Source organism: Macaca nemestrina, chromosome 7, assembly GCF_043159975.1.
Source record: "Macaca nemestrina isolate mMacNem1 chromosome 7, mMacNem.hap1, whole genome shotgun sequence".
Lineage (NCBI taxonomy): Eukaryota > Metazoa > Chordata > Mammalia > Primates > Cercopithecidae > Macaca > Macaca nemestrina.
Window position 1 is genome coordinate 169419521 of NC_092131.1, and position 17280 is coordinate 169436800.

At 43.0% G+C, this 17280-nt stretch overlaps 1 protein-coding gene and 1 pseudogene across 14 annotated transcripts in view; both read left to right on the plus strand.

Moving 5' to 3' along the window:
• LOC139355485 (microtubule-associated proteins 1A/1B light chain 3 beta 2-like) overlaps positions 1 to 16353 on the plus strand; it is a 29289-nt pseudogene extending 12936 nt beyond the window's left edge.
• The window catches only part of LOC105467273 (formin 1), a 468877-nt gene that overhangs the window by 343528 nt on the left and 108069 nt on the right, over positions 1 to 17280 (plus strand). The window lies entirely within an intron of this gene.

The window sequence follows — 17280 nt, forward strand, 5'->3', positions numbered from 1 at the left end:
ACCGTAACACCCCAACTCTGCTTTCAAACAGATTGGGAGAATAATGAGAATTTGCTTTTCCATTTATTGAGAAACTGAGCCTTTAAAAAGTTGTAAGCTGAGGCTAGAGAATGTGATTATTTAATTCCTTAATCCTTTTATTAATCTTCTGAATTGAGAAATAGATCTACCTTTCCCTCCCAGTTTTTTTATTTGAATTTTGATTTATTTATAGCATTTTTCAGTGAAAATTAAAAATGTGTGTTTGAGTAGATCAGAACTGTTTTAAACAGAGATAAACTGGTTTTCTCGTTATAGGAAATATGCGATGTTAGTTCATGTGCTTTTATAAATTTAGCAAAACCTGAGTGCTCAACTTCTAGAAGTGAAATGCCAGTCCTGATAGCTCATCCTTACTCCATCTCAGAGTCAGGCATCGAGAACTTTGCTATTTAATACTTTCCCTTTCATCTTAGCATTCACCAACTTGTTGACATTCAAATTATTCATTGAAATAACCAAACCATCTGCCCACTGAGCTCATTGCACCATCCCATTTCCTTGATGAAATAAATAAAATGTGGTGTGAGTAATTGTAATATAGTAATTCTAGGGGAGCATAATATATTCAAGTAGGTAATGTAGAAAGCCACTAAAAAGTCTATTTGAAATTACTCTTCTTCCCAGGAGGGCACTGTTCTCTCTTTAATACATTCCCTTTGGCTTCATGATGCTAGGATTAAGCCTAATTGCTAACATAATATATGTGCGTGATCGTTGCTTTCTTTAATTTAAGCTTCCTCTGGCATTGGTTTCTAGCTTGTAGTCATGACTGTGGCATTAATTGTAATTGGTCTAAGCTTCATGTGAAATAAGTTCCAGCGTGTTGACAGCAATTAATGGAGCTCAATAGTCCTGGGTAAGATTCAAGGGGTGGGTTTTGCATCTCTTTCAAATTGTTTTCTCATTGTTTCTGTTGTAGTCTCCTGGGAGACTATAATAAACAGAGCCTGGCTTTAGAATTGCACAAACCTGAGTTCAAATCTCTCCCCTACCTTTCTTTCTTTCTTTCTTTTTCTTTTTGAGACAGTTTTGCTCTTGTTGCCCAGGCTGGAGTGCAATGGCGTGATCTCGGCTCACCACAACCTCCGCTTCCTGAGTTCAAGCGATTCTCCTGCCTCAGCCCCCCAAGTAGCTGGGATTACAGGCATGTGCCACCATGCCTGGCTAATTTTTTGTATTTTTAGTAGAGCTGGGGTTTCTCCATGTTGGCCAGAATGGTCCTGATCTCCCGACCTCAGGTGATCTGCCCGCCACGGCCTCTCAAAGTGTTAGGATTACAGGCGCGAGCCACCATGCCCAGCCCTCTCCCTTAGACCTTTCTGAGCTTGGGAAACTTACTTCCTCAAAAAAAAAAAAAAAAGGCTGAGGTTCCCTCATCTCAAAGAGAGAGGTAGTAATACTACCACCATAAGGTTATTGTGGTCATGAAACTGGCTAAAAAATGTCACCCAGTTCACTGTGGGTCTTTCTTTCATACTGGAACAGATAAACTTTTACAAATCGTTATGTATTATTAGTTTAGGGTTTTCTACGTTCTGGGCACTGTGCTGCATGTTATGAATGCAATGATGAGCAAAATGAACACAGTCTTTGCCTCTGGAACTTATATTTGCCAGTGGATATTTGATAATTATAGCCAATTGGCAATAGGGATCCAGGTGCATAACTACCTCAAAACTTAGTAGGCTAAAACAATGTATGCCTATCTCTCACATTTAGTGAGTTGACTAGATTTGACTGGCTGGTTCTTGCTTCAGGTCTCCTGTGAAGTTGGATTTAGATTATGGCTGGCATTGAAATCATCTGTAGGGCTGCAGCTTCTCAGCTCAGGTGGATGGAGGGCGGGGCTTGGCTGGGCATCTCTGAGAGCCCACGCAGTCACTCCACATGGCTTGCACTTTCTCACAGCATGGTGGTCTCACAGTCGTTAGCCTTCTTACATAGTTACTGGCTTTTTCCTGAGCACATGTTCCAAGGAAAAGAAATTAGAAATTGCCTATCCTCTCAAACACTGGGAATGAAACATCACGTCACTGTTGTTCAGAGAAGTCACAGTCCAGCCCGGTTTTAAGGGAGTGAAGCAATAGACACCACCTCTCAACTAGAGGACAGCACAAACATGCAGGGAAGGAAAAAGCTGATGATGGACATCTCGGAGACGAGCTACCACGGTGTCTAATTGATTGTTCCTCAGATTTGTTTCTCTTGATATCTGAACTCTTAACTAGTAGGCTCTGGCTTTTACTTGACTTAGTCCATCAAGATGTATAAAACTGACCATTTGTGCTTGCCCTAGGAAAATGGATTGGTATCATCTTCAAGCGTCAGATAAACAGCAAAATACAAATCTCTTCTGGTTCTTATAACTCCTCCAGGATGGATGGTATTTCCAGGAAACAGGATTTTCTCATTCTCCTTAATCACTGTCTGTGTTACTACACAGAAGAAAATATACAGCTTCATAAATAGGAGCCTCACGAACCCAGTTCCACATGTTACACGCCTAGTGTAGCACACAAGAACCATCACCTCAGCCAGAATGTACTTCCTAGGACTTTAATCTAAAGTCCCATTTGCTGCAGTTTTCTACTCCGCTTCTTCTGAGATGGAGCGATGGAATGTGTAGAAATAGTTAAAAGCCATTTCTAAATCACATTGAAAATAATTTTTTTTCAATTAGTTTATCTACCAATGTTATGTTCCCAAAAATATAGATGAGAGACCAGAATCTGGAATTTATATTAAAGTTCATGAGTTTTGATTACATGTTCCAGGTGGATCAATTTGAAATACAAGCCTTACTTCAATGAAATGATTCCCTTGGATCTATGAGACTTCTCCAGGGACACACTGCATATACTCTGAGATTAAAACACTATGTGTTTGTCTCTCTGTATTTCTCAAACATATTAAATGGACAACATCCAAGAGGCATCTAAGAAGGAATAAGCTAGAAAAGTAGCCTGTATTGTTTCCCACGAACTGTGATGCTCCAAGCCAAGATCAATGAGCTGTCAGAAAAAGGGGGGGAGAAGTTCCAAGCAAAAATGTCTAAAGCAATAGCCAAGGGGATAAAGAAAACCACTGGCTGGATAAATGGTGATAAATGCCGGTGGTTTGTTTGTTTTTAAATTTTGTTTCTGCATGTAAGTCCCTCTTTCTGTGTAATACAAACTTTTGTACTGTGTGACACTCCTGTGTCTATCTTGCAAAGACTGGGGAGGGTGGAATGAGCCATTATCTGTTCTTCTTTAAACAACTATTTCAACCACTGTTTAGAATGGAACCAGTGTGCGCACGTTTTCTTTTCGGTATTTCAGTTGTCCACAGTTACAGTCCACTCAATGTTCTGTACAAATGGGGCATGGTGACCCACTGGCACAGCTTTCTGTCATGTTTGTACCATTTCCATACCTTCCCCTCCCTCCTGGACACCTGCGCTAATCATCCAAGGACCACCTCGTGCCCACACGACTGCCTTTCCCTGGGATCTTTGCCTCCTGGGCGCTGAACGAAACAGCCTAGCTTCTGAGATCCCTGGAACTTGCCTGTGTGTGGAATCCCACGCGCTCTAAAATGCCTTTCACACAGCTACTCTGTTTTTGAAGCAAAGTGGTTTTAGTCATTTGTAGGCAGTTATGTGCAGAGATGAGAGGTTTTAGCCATGCTGTTAGGTCTTCGATAGTATCTTGAATGTGCTGATACCAGGTGATTACAATCTTCTGGTAGTGAGATGGGAAAAATAGAGCTGCCTGGAGCTAGATATTCAAATAATATCATAGCATGGCTCGTCCTGAGAATATGATCATCCTGGAAGTGACTTAGTCCTCAGTCCTGTCCAGAAGAAAAGCCATTTCTTCCTCCAGCTTCCTCTGCCCTCTCACCACCACAGCCCCTTCGGTCTGGTTAAATCGGAACCACACAGATGCTCACTAAGGGCTAAAACACAGCAGTGGCAAGAGGAGGCCACGTTAATGGGTGAACAGCGCCCTGGACTGGGAGTGCCGAGTTTCGCCCAGAGACCTCAAGCTGCCCCCACCCCATTCTGCTTTGGATTTCGGGGCTGCAGTTCTGCTCCCGGGCAGGATTCATTCTACTTAGTTTCTCATGTGGCTAATATGTGGCTCTGCAAATGCTCACAGGGAAAAATCGGAAATTGGTCTTACTGACTTAGCAATGTAGGTCTCCCTCCCATTAAGTATACAGTTCTTCAGTGTACCTGTCATTAGTTCTGGATAATTATAAGCAAATTAACAAGGATTTTTAAAATTGTTCTTTCCCACTTCATGACTGAGCTGCTGCCATTAGCGCCACACCTGTGAGCTAAGCAGTAGGGCAGCTGATTTTTTTTAAAACCTAATCTTATTTTGAGGAGAAATAGGTTCTCAAGAGAATCTTCTCTCTCAGTCCTACTTCCAGGACACTGATGGGTGCGAGCCGTTATTGATTTCCACAGCCTGCCAGGAGTATAAATGAGAAGTCTGAGTCTCCTGTCTCAAGAAGCCAAGCTTCTGACGTAGGCAAATAAAAGAAACTATGCTTGGAGTAGCTCCTCATCATTAACAACCATAAGCATTTCCTGGCTAATGGCTCTTCACATGTAAAGAGTCCTGCTGTGGAACCCAGGCGCTTCAAGTCCCTTGTGCTCAAGTTGTTTACAGTCCAATCTACGAGACAAGGAGAACACTAACATGGGAACCAGTGTAGCAAATGCCAAGCATCCAGTGAAGTCCAAAAGGGCTAGAAGTTCACCTGAACATGATTGTCCTCACTGCCAAGGCCTGGAGGTTGGGTTGGTGCTGATGCTCCCTGGTTGAGGCTTTTATTTTTTATTTTATTTTATTGAGACGGAGTCTCGCTCTGTCGCCCAGGCTGGAGTGCAGTGGCACGATCTCCGCTCACTGCAAGCTCCGCCTCTCGGGTTCACACCATTCTCCTGCCTCAGCCTCCCAAGTAGCTGGGACTACAGGCGCCCGCCACTCTGCCCAGCTAATTTTTTGTATTTTTAGTAGAGACGGGCTTTCACCACGTTAGCCAGGATGGTCTCGATCTCCTGACCTCATGATCCGCCCTCCTCGGCCTGGCAAAGTGCTGGGATTATAGGTGTGAGCCACCGTGCCTGGCCGGTTGAGACTTTTATGTGAGTGGCTCAAAATGTCCTGTCCTCGGGGAGAGGGGTTCCAGTTCTGCTGGGAGTGGGTGGGCAGGGCGCAGAACGCGGTAGACCTGAAGCTGCCTATGGGAAGCCAGCCACTTGAACCCATCTTTGCTTGGTTTGCCGGTCCTTGGCTTTGATCTGGAGGCACTTTCCCATGAGAGTTCTTCCTAGACCTCCTCTGTCCCATGTGACAGGCTCCTCCCAGTTTGGTCCCGTTTCAAAGGAAATGAACTGTTTGTCCAGTCACCATCTCTGGGCTGTGTAAACAAGTAGATGGGCAATTAGTGGCTGTGTCAGGGCCTTGGACTGCTGCTCTGCTTGCACAAATGGAGACTCATCCCTCATCTTCTGGACTATCGTCGTGCAAGCATGAGATAATGGGGACTGCTTGGCTCTCGAGATTTCTTCATGTTGTTTAGATTTCAGTCTTCGTGTCACAATCCTATTGTTCAAGCGTTTTGGCAAAAGCCACCACCATTCAGCTCATTTGGGAGAAAAAATAGTAATTTGGATTCTGTTCCCTTTATTTTTTTCTCATTAAACCATTTTTTAACGAACAGGAAGTAGGACCAAGGCATAGAGATCTGTAGGGTAATATCTTTCCTTAATTAGCCAAATGCTGACAACAGAGGTCACCCAGTTGCAGGAGATTTTTGCCCTCCCCCTTTAAGCGGGCGTGTGTGTTGTACACTCAGGCTGGAGGCCAGGAGAGGACAGAGCTTGCAGTCAGGTCACTGGTAACCCCGCGGCTGCTGCTGTTTGTGTTTACTTGAGCATTTCACCGCGCCTGGTATGTGTTCCTCTTGGATCCAAAATGCAGAGAGGCTCCCCTCAATCTGCCATTCGTCTCCTCTTGAGATGCACAGAGATCAGGCACCAGTCGCTCAGTCCTCAGCATAAGGCAATGGCCCTGTGTTGCCTTTGCTCTTTTTCCATACGTTGGCATCACCTCCTCTGGTTTCTTTTCTTTCCCCACTTCTGCTTTTAATTTTTTCTCTCTTACCTCGGTTTGAGCCTCTGCCTTCTTTCATAGCTTTCTGTTTGCTCTCAGCGTCTCCTCCACCCCCTTATGTTTTTGGTTTCCTGTGACTCGCTCTCCAGATTCCTTCATATTCAGGAATCATTGTCTGCCCAGCATCGTTGTGAACGTGCCGGCCTTTTATTGTGGTTATTCATCCCTTTTCCTCTTGTCTTCGTTCCTCCCTGAGCCCTCCACCTCAGCCTCCTTTGAAGTTCTTCAGACTGGAAGTGTCTCTGGATCGTGCTACATAAATGAGGCAACAGCACTTGGGATCCTTTCAGCAGGAGGACTGTGGAAGTGACAATCTTTCTCCCATTTTGCCCTAGGATGGGCATCTGTTGATGGGCAGGGAATTAACAGAGAGCACATCCCATTCTCTGTGACCGATCACTACTATTCTTTTTCAGTTGTTCATTCAGCATTTATAAGTTATCTACTATATGTGAGACTCTGTGGAAAAAAAGAATCAGACACTGTTCTAGTCTCAAAGACCCTCTATGTCTGACACAAAATCTTACTCTGCCTTTCAGGAGCATTAGATATAGCTGATCAAATGAGGGGTTGAAAACTCCTTTTCCTTGCTTTAGGCCCTAACCCTCTTTTGTCTTTTCTCTACTTCGTGGGCATTTCTCCATCTCCTAGGCTGGTTCTTCATCTTCCCAATCTCTAAACACAAGAGGGCTTCAGGACTCAGTCCATGAACCCCTTGCCTTATCACTGGGATTGCTGAGGTGCATAGAGCCTTGAGACTTTCTGATGGATCAAGCGTATAGTAAAAAAACTGAGGGAGACAAGAGAAGTCATTGTCGCCAGAGTTAGAGTCACTGCTGCTGCCACCCCCGGGAGCCGCCAGAACCCTTATGGCACCACCACCACCACCCAGATCCCTGCACTGCCACCCCCAGGAGCCGCCAGACCCTTATGTCACCACCGCCACCCAGATCCCTGCACCATGACATCGGAGAAGACCTTCAGGCTGCACCGCACCTTCGAACAAAGAGTAGAAGTCCGACTTCTCCGAGAGCAGCATCCACCCAAAATCCCGGTGGTAACAGAACCATGCAAGGGTTCGAGAAGCAGCTTCCTGCCCTGGATAAAGTGCTGTTCCTTGTACCTGACCACATCAACCTGAGTGAGCTCATCGGGATCATTAGAAGGCGCTTACAGCTCAGCGCTAATCAAGCCTTCCTCCTGGTGGTGAACAGACACAGCGTGGTGAGCGTTTCCACACCAGTCTCGGAGGTGTAGGAGAGTGAGAAGGATGAAGATGGACTCCAGTACATGGTCTGTGTCTCCCAGGAGACATTTGGAATGAAATTGTCAGTGTAAAACTAAAAAAAAAAAAAGCATCTATTTTAGAATTTTTTTTTTTTTTTTTTGAGACGGAGTCTTGCTCTGTCACCCAGGCTGGAGTGCAATGGCCGAATCTCGGCTCACTGCAAGCTTCGCCTCCCGGGTTTACGCCATTCTCCTGCCTCAGCCTCCCGAGTAGCTGGGACTACAGGCGCCCGCCACCACGCCCGGCTAGTTTTTTGTATTTTTTAGTAGAGACGGGGTTTCACCGTGTTAGCCAGGATGATCTCGATCTCCTGACCTCGTGATCCGCCCGTCTTGGCCTCCCAAAGTGCTGGGATTACAGGCTTGAGCCACCGCGCCCGGCCCTATTTTAGAATTTTGAAACCCTTACCAAGGAAAAAATAAAGGATGTTACCCACTGAGATGGATCAGTTCATCTAATCGGAGGTCGTTGAACAGTAGTGTTCCCACCAAGGAGCGTCAGGAAGTTGTGCTTGTATTTCAAGTGGAAAACTGGGCTCCGAGTGTGCACGTTCAGCTTCGGAAACGATATTATTTAACATAGGCTAGCTTGGTTTTAGATTTTGAAAGTTTAAAAATAAAATACTTTGCATTCTAAAAAAGAAAAAACAGACAAAGAGACTGAGGGAGATGTATGCTCAAGCCATGGATGTATCTTGTTCTTCACCGAACAAGGGGAAAGTTTTACATTCATTTACATTCATTTTACAAGTTTGTAAGACATGTACAGCTTAGGGAGAAAAACATGAAGCCCTCTGTTCTGGGGAGAAAGCATGCAGGCATTTGTAGTACTGAGACTAAAAGTAAGGGGAGAAAGAGTTGCTGAGGTAAAGCTAAGTTAGAATATGAATTACTGTTACTATAAATGACACTAAATAGAACCTGTGAAAAAGGAGAAAATGTGAACTGTACTGTCCTCCTAAATAAAAGTAAATTAAAAGAACAATGTAGGCCAGGTGCAGTGGCTCACACCTGTAATCCCAGGACTTTGGGGGGCTAACGTGGGAGGATCCCTTGAGGTCAGGAGTTCAAGACCAGCCTGGGCAACATAGGGAGGCCACATCCTACAAAAAGATTTTTAAAAATTAGCTGGGCATAGTAGCATGCACCTATAGTCCCAGGTACAGAGAGGCCGACGTGGGAGCAACACGTGAGCCCAGAAGATTGAGGCTGCAGCGAGCCACGATCATGCCACTGCACTCCGGCCTGGGTAACAGAGTGAGAAGCTGTCTCAAAAAAAAAAAAGAAAGAAAGAAAGAAAGAAAAAGAAGAACAGCGTGAAAGATAATGCATGAAAAGCTCTTCGGTTCTTATTTTCATGACTTTACAAGCTTCACTTTTTCTGCCATCCCATTTTGTACCACACAGACATTTACCACTGGGAATCTTCCTCGTCTGTGTCCCAAGGTCATTTGAACACCAAAGTTACACTTAAGAAGGAAAGGTTGTCAGCTCAGGGGGATTGCAATAGAATTCCCTTGGAATTACCCATAACATCTATTTGAAAAGAAACCCTTCCAAACCATCACATCATGGAAATCACAGTCCATGGTGAGAAAACTGCCAAGTTTTTGAGGTTGCAACTTGGAACGCACACCAAAAAAAAATGTGTCTTCATCTCCAAGCGTCTTTGGTTTGGAAACTGGGATAATAGGGCATCTGATCAGGCTTCCTCAAAAGGATATCCAGTATTTTCCCCACTTCCGGTGGCAGAAACCTGGTTGGTGGTCTGAGCCAGGAAGAAAAAGATATTTCAGTTTGGAAGAGGAAAATAATTCTCAGTTTATTTTTTTAGAGCCACGATTTAGAAGAAATAATAAACAAAATAAGGGATGCCTCTTATTTAAAATCAGTTTTCGTTTTATCTGGATAGTCTGCTTTGCCTTGCTCATGAGTATCTGTGGTTATGTGGTCAGGCCTGACACATATCCCAGCCGGGCTGGGTGACATTCCTGTGCCCTGCCCTCTCCTCCAGCTCTTCCGAATCCTGGGCCTGCTCGCTAGCAGCCTTGTGCTTTTAGGAAGAAACGGTCTGGATTTTCTGATGTTGCTCTGCTTCCAAACAAACCCAAACTAATTCGAATTCACAAACTCTTAACAAAGGTGATGCCTTCCCTCTGAGAGTGTCCAAAGCCACAAAGCCAACCGCATGGCAGTTTGGGAATGGCAAAACTTTTAAAAGTTTTTGGTTTCATAATGTTAGCATTTTGAAGGGTTTAAATGAATAAAAGCCTTAGATTTCTCTGTGTGGTGAGTAGGAAGCACCCGTTCTAAAATTAACCAAGGTGATCAGAGGTAACTAGGGCTTCTCCCCTTTAAACAGTGATTCTGTTTTCAAGATCAGTTGAAATAAGAAAAAGATGGAAAAGTATTTGTTCAAAGAAAGGTGCTACCTAGGTTACCTACCTTTACTTTCTCACTTTGTGATGCTGCTGTCTTTTCTTGGGGGAAAAAATGGCTGAAAATAATAACGGTGGGAGTAAGAGAGGACTAAAAGGGAGATGAGTTTCACCCACATTTGGAGAAAGGAAGAACTAGATGAACAGAGCTTGGGTGATGGCAGTGGGATTCTTTGTTTGGAGGAACTATGAACAGTCTTCATTTAGCGCGTGGGCTTCTGTTTTCTGTCTTTTGTTTGTGTTTTATCTGATTTCTTCCTCCTTGAGGTAGCTTGAAATGAAAGGGCAAGGGAACAGAGCTAACACAGGGTGGAAATACATTTATATGTAATTAAGATCTTACTTCCTCAATTTGCTACTACTGAAGCCCAAGGGAGACCAAGTTCTATTCCACACACCATGTGAGAGGAAGAGGTTGACTGAGATGAGTTAGGCAGCTTTATCAGCTTGTTGGTCAAGGGATGTAGGATTCTGAGATGGATTCAATATCTAGGTTGATGTTAATATAAATATAACTTTTAATTTTTTGCTGAAGAACCAGACAGAAGTTTAAGAAAAGAGAGTTTACCATCCAAGAATTTAATTTGCTTTTCATCAGGGTATGACAAAACAGGTATGCTAGGGTCCGGGCTCAACTAACCCGAGTTGGTGAAAGGAAACAAGTGAATTAGAAATAAATGCCAGGAGGTTCTGAGAATTAGAAAAAAGATGAGAAGGGTCAGGGTGAAGATGGCAAAGAGTGATGGTTCTCAAAATCCTGCTGCAGCGTGAGAAGTAGCTGCCTTTTAGTGTAAGGTCTGGGCTTATGGAGGAACCCAAGAGAGTAAGAATGGAGTCAGCAAATTCATGCTTAAATGAATATGCCCACATTCGTTTGCCCTCTTGATTCCAGAAGTTGAAATTGAGGCCTTTAATATGTTTAAACCCTTAGATCATTTGCTAAGAGTTCAGGGGAAAAAAGCAGCTGGTTCATCTCTGGTATTTTCATATAGGTTTTCTTCATAGAAGTTACTTGTAAGTGGTATTTTCAATGGAGACCTTCAGAGAAAAAGACGCTTGGATATCTCATCAGGTTGCAGAGGAATGTTCAGACTTGTTAACCCTTTTAACTCAGCTAAAAGTCCATTAAACCATAAAACAAAGTCCATCACACTTTTGGGTCAGGAACTTGAGTGAGTGACTGCTCCCTTGGATGTTGCGCATCTCCTGTAGGGACTAATTTCGGGGCTTATTGGATGATGGGGGTCAGAAGACTCACTTCCTCTGTGCTTGGCTCCTGGGGCTGTTTTGATGCTAGTTGGCTTTCTGTGGGTCTTCTCCCTTATCAACAGAGGATACACCCCACTTCTCCAGGTGAGTCCCTTATAAAACAGCTGCTGTTTCACAGCACATTCCCTTAACCCAAGCCCTTTCCTCCCTATCAGTTACACTAATTGAAGATCAAATCCATTTCCCCCCAACCCCCCATTATGTATTTTCTACTTATCCTCTAAGAAAAGAATTACAGGTTAGGATTACTCTAGAAGTGGTAGCAGTCGGTAGAGGAATGACATCCTAAAATATGACCATTAGAGACAAGAAGAAATTAGAACGCTAGCATGCAGTGGGCATTTAATAAACAACTGCTGGGAGTGATGGCGGTGGAGAAGAGCAGCGCAGAGGAGGAGGGGAGAGAGGAGGAGTTGTAACACTTTAGAAGGAGCTGACACTTTAGAAGAAGGACAAAATTGTGGCAAAAAAATCTGTCCCTTGCTTTTCTCCCATTGACAAATCTAAGACTGATGTTTACCCTACCTCCCACCTCTCACAAAAAACATTAGAAAGCAACATATTTAGGTAACCTGGGGTCATAAAGGAGAGTTGAAATAGAAGCTTCAGCAAATAGCCCCCATATCATCAGGCCTTGAATTACCGGCAATTCCAAACACTACCTGAGTCTCCATCTCAAAAAGCTCTTCCCTCTGCTGGCTGGAGTGCAGTGGCGCGATCTCGGCTCACTGCAACCACCACCTCCTGGGTTCAAGCGATTCCCCTGCCTCAGCCTCCCAAGTAGCTGGGATTACAGGCACATGCCACCACGTCTGGCTGATTTTTTGTATTTTAGTAGAGACGGGGTTTCACCATGTTGACCAACATGATCTCGATCTCCTGACTTCGTGATCTGCCCGCCTCAGCCTCCCAAAGTGCTGGGATTATAGGCATGAGCCACGCACCCGGCCCCCTCTGCTTTGAAAATACTTACAGCATCATCTCCACAGGCAATACACTGAAACCCCTCTCCACACCGAAGCACATTTGTCTGTGAAGGAAAATTTGGGAAGCCATACAGGAACAATAGTTCCTTTGCAAATTACAGCTTCATCAGAAGAAAAGTTGAGGCAGGCATATAGTATTTTATTTTATACACCACAGACAGACCAACAACCCCTAGACTTGGAATTCAGAATTAACAAAAGCATTACATCCACTGGGCTTTGAGAAGGGTCAGTGTTTTTTCATATGTCTTCTCTGCTGCCATTACTTGCATAACAAATTGCTGCGAAATGCATTCATGTCAGATGTTGGAAATAAACTCTTTGGGTTATAGCTATTTTTAAACAACCCATAGTTATATGGATGTTTTTAAAACATTCAAAGCCTGAGTTTGTGTTTCAAATCATAAGTGGTCGCAGGAACTCTATATTGTTGGTCTGGTGCTGACTTATGGAACAGAGTCTGAAGTCCCTCAGAAATGATGATGTTTTAAAGAGTTACAAAAGTTCACATTGGCTGTAGATTAATGCCCTGTATTTTTAGGTAGGTACACAGAAATCCCTGGTGCCAGTTTGTACCTCCACTTTGGAGAGCATTGAACTTTCCTTGCAAGTATTCAAAATACTTCCCCACCAAAAGATTTTACTTACTGACACTGGGAACAAGAATCCCCACCCACATTCTTCATCCTTAAGAATCAGAAGTTAGGAGAGAAAAAAAAAAAAGGCTGAATTCTTTGAGATTATTTGCATGAGCGGATTATTTGTGTCAGTCTGTGAGAGGTTATCTTCATAGTCTCTAGTCCACTTGTCCAAGCTTACTATTCCCACAAAAGATTTTTCCTGCAGTCTAGGTAGTCTCATGATTGCCTTCCTGGACCTATGCAATACCAGCCTTCCCACCCCTCACACACTTTCCTCCCCTGCAGCCTCTGCAAGCCCTGGCTCCTGGGGCTCCTTGAGCTTGGACTGCCAGCTCCACTTCCTGTGTTCTAGGCAAGCAACAAATACCCTTCAAAACTGCCATCGAGCCCCACCTATTTTATAAAAACTTCCCAAGCTTCCATGATATATGCGTTACGTTATTAACAATAGTATTAGCCGGGTGCCTGTATTCCCAGCTACTCGGGAGGCTGAGGCAGGAGAATCACTTGAATCCAGGAGGTGGAGGTTGCAGTAGCTGAGATTGCACCACTGCACTCCAGCCTGGGCGACACAGCGAGACCCTGTCTCAAAAAAAAGGTAAAAATAATATTAACTAACGTTTATTAAATACTCAGCCAAGTTTGGTATTATGTAATATCTTGCTTCTCATTGAAAAAACAACCCTTGAGGAGAGCACTATTATCATCTCCATTTACAAAGGAGGAAATTGAACTCAGATGGGCTAGATCTATGTGACTTAAAGGAGGACCTTAGTGAGGACAGGTTAAGAATCCAGCATGGGGGTTTGGTGCCTTGGACTAAAGTGGTTGAGTAAGTGGCGGGAGATTATAGTGGTGAGGGGTATTTAGAGGGTACAAACCACTAGACTTCTTGGTGGCTTGGATCCTGCCCTCCAGATCTGAAAGGTTACACTTCATCCCATCTTTAGATGTTATTTGCACTGTTTGAACACTCCCCAGGGCCCTTGCTGCTCCCACCCCTAATTGATCTCCACCTTTCTTCATATCTGAGTTCGTATGACAGCGTCTCCTCAGATAGGGAGGGCTTTTCTTACACATTACTCCTGGGAAAATTAGGTTTCTACTCTTAATAATGTAACTGCCCCTCTTTCTGTTACCTCTGTGGCACTTCTCTGAATTTTTAAATATTTGAGAAATTACTTAGCTGATACGAGAGGGAAGATGTCTATTTCACTCACTTTATTTATAGTATCCTCTCTACTTACGATGCAGTGGTACTCAGTGAAATACAGGTTGAATCTGTCCAAAAAAAGAAAAGAGCATTTAAAGGAGTTCCTCCTCATTTAGATCATAAATGGAATGAAATTCCATCCTAAAAGGAGATTCATCTAGAGGTGAAAACAGGAGTTAAAAGGGAAAATTAAACTATTTCAACCACTATCTCACCAAAAGAACAACTCTAAAAATGTGATCTGGGGAAAAACAATCAACAAACTAATGAAGAATAGAAGACAATGAGTCAGGAGTGACTATCCTTTACAATAGGGATGATTATTTTTAAAAATCTGTCTTTATCTAATGGTCAGTGGCACTCAATTATATGGCCAGACACAAGAATTAAAAGATTTTAATCTCCTGTCACTTATTAGTTCATATCAAGTAATTTTATTTACTTTTTTTTTTTTTTTTTTTTACTTTATTTTATTTTTGGTCTTTGGCCTTCCAGATCCCCCAAATTTTGGATAGCCTGAATGTGGGATGATCCTGTATTACAGTTCAGAGAAGTGAATTTCCCTTCACCAGTCCATTCGCTTTTAAAAATAAAAGAAGACATTAAAATGAGTTGCAGATAAAAGTAATCCTTATTTAGTTATTTTGCTTTCTCAACCAGCGTAAGGTCTCTACATAAGGACAAAATTTGGATTCAGTATCTCCTAACTCTGCCACGTGGGACAAATGCGTCCCCCCCTCATTTCTGTGTGGGTGTTTGTCTAAATCTTGTCTCCCTTCCCACTACTGAGGTCTCACACCTTGGAGAGTTCTATCTAGAAACAGACCATGGTTATATATGCCGGTAACAAAATAGTTGTGACTATTTTCATCACTCACGAATCTCACCCTTTAAACAGATAAGAGTGATTTACATGGATTGGCAGGAGTCAGAGAATCCTTATTGCTTTTGTAAGCTGAGACAATATGCCAAGTCCATACCAACACCAAATAAGGTATCTTGGAATGTGATTGCATCCATATGCTTTCAGCTAATGCGGTATAGGCACAGAGCACCAATTTTAGGAAACTGGCCTCAAAGGAAGGCATGGGCTGTTGATTTTATTCCCACCGTTCTACTCCAGCAGCCACATAGAGAGTCCTTAATATTAATTTTAATGTAAATTGGAGGAAATCTTTCAATCTTTGAAAACTGTCCTTCACCCTCCTATCCTGGGGACCTGTGTTATTCACCAGCTAGAAACACTAGCAGCTGGAAGTAGAAGATGGCCTCTCTGGTCCTCCTGGTTGCGTGCGTCTCAAGAGCTGTAAGGTTGACAGAACTTTTGCGTGTTTGTAACTTAGTAAGAAGAATAACTTGGTCTCATAAATTGTTGTGCCATCTTAGATTAGATATTGCTGACAAATTTTTGTTATTGGGTATTTCTGTAGTTACATCAGTATTAACTAAAGTAGACCTTGAGGAAGCAGACAAGGACATTTTGCTTCATTTGGGCTGGAGTTTTGCTATGCAATTTCTGAGTTCTTGCACATTGCATTTTGAGTCTGTGACCAAATAGCCTGCTCTTGCTCCAAGTAAGCAAATATTAGCATTCTTGCCATCTACCAGTGTCTTTCCTCTAGGGGATGACAAAATATTTGATGTGAAGCAAATGTATATAGGTACCAGCAGATAAAGAGTTTTTTCTTAGGTCATCTACCAGGAAATACTGTCTTTTACCTACCAATCTCCCTGTTCACTGGGAGGAATTCTGAAATCCTTAAGTAAAAGAAGTTGAAACTACTAATGTGTTCCTTTGTTGTATCAATATTTCTAGTAGTCGGGATGCATGCTTTCTATTCCCAGTAATTTTATTAGGTTACTAAAAAATTATGATTTGGTTAGGAGGGAACATGAGCCAAGTGGTAGGGCTAAATCCTGCCTTTTGTCTGAGTCGTGACAATATTTTAACCGCAAATGTTTATCTTTCATCCTCAGGGGAGATGAGTAGCCTCTTTTTTGAATCATCCTCTGCAGAGTGCAATAGATGTAAAGCAGCACTGTTATCCAAATTGTTAGCTCTTACAGCCAAGCTAGACTCTATTCACTGTTACAAAAACCCAGTGAGAACAAAAACATGTTGAATAATAAAGAATTACAAAATCACGTTTCAATTAGCTTCATTAATTTGGAAAATGGAATTTCCCTTTGTATGACTTGGAGTGATCAAAATTTACCAAGTTAAGAAGGAATTCTGACATTCTGCACTATAGAAAGGATGAACCATATTGGGTTTATTCTGCATCCTAATTTTTAATATCTATTCATGTTGATACATATGGATCTGATTACTTTTTTTTTTTTTTTTTTTTTTTGAGACAGAGTGTCACTCTGTCGCCCAGGTTGGAGTGCGGTGGTGCAATCTCGGCTCACTGCAACCTCTGCCTCCTGGGTTCAAGTGATTCTCCTGCTTCAGCCTCCCAAGTAGCTGGGATTACAGGTGCCTGCTACCACGCTAGCTAATTTTTGTATTTCACCATGTTGGTCAGGCTGGTTTCAAACTCCCAACCTCAAGTGACCCGCCTGCCTTGGCTTCCAAAGTGCTGGGATTACAGGTGTGAGCCACCACACCTGGTCTGGGTCTAATTACTTTTAACCACTATACATTATTCAGTTGTGTGAATAAACCATGTTTTTCTTTATCCATACCTCTTTCACTTCCTGTTCTTAAGTTAGTCACATCATTCTGGACCTCTGCTGTAAAGGAGAGCCAGCAATCTGTATGTCCTTCCCTTTTTTTTTTTTTTTTTTTTTGAGACAGAGTCTTGCTCGGTCGCCCAGGCTGGAGTGCAATGGACGATCTCCATTCACTCATTCACTGCAAGCTCCGCCTCCCGGGTTCACACCATTCTCTTGCCTCAGCCTCCCAAGTAGCTGGGACTACAGGCACCCGCCACCACACCTGGCTAATTTTTTGTGGTGTTAGTAGAGACGGGGTTTCACCGTGTTAGCCAGGATGGTCTTGATCTCCTGACCTGTGATCTGCCCGCCTCGGCCTCCCAAAGTACTGGGATTATAGGCATGAGCTACCGCGCCCGGCCTGTATATCCTTTCTTCTTCATTGGATCATTAAAAAGATGAACAAGACAATAATGTGAAATGATTATAACTCTTTCATTAGATAGTGGTACAAACATGAAAACTAATGCTATTTTCTTATATGTTATGATTTCCATCTAAAAGGACAAGATTCCT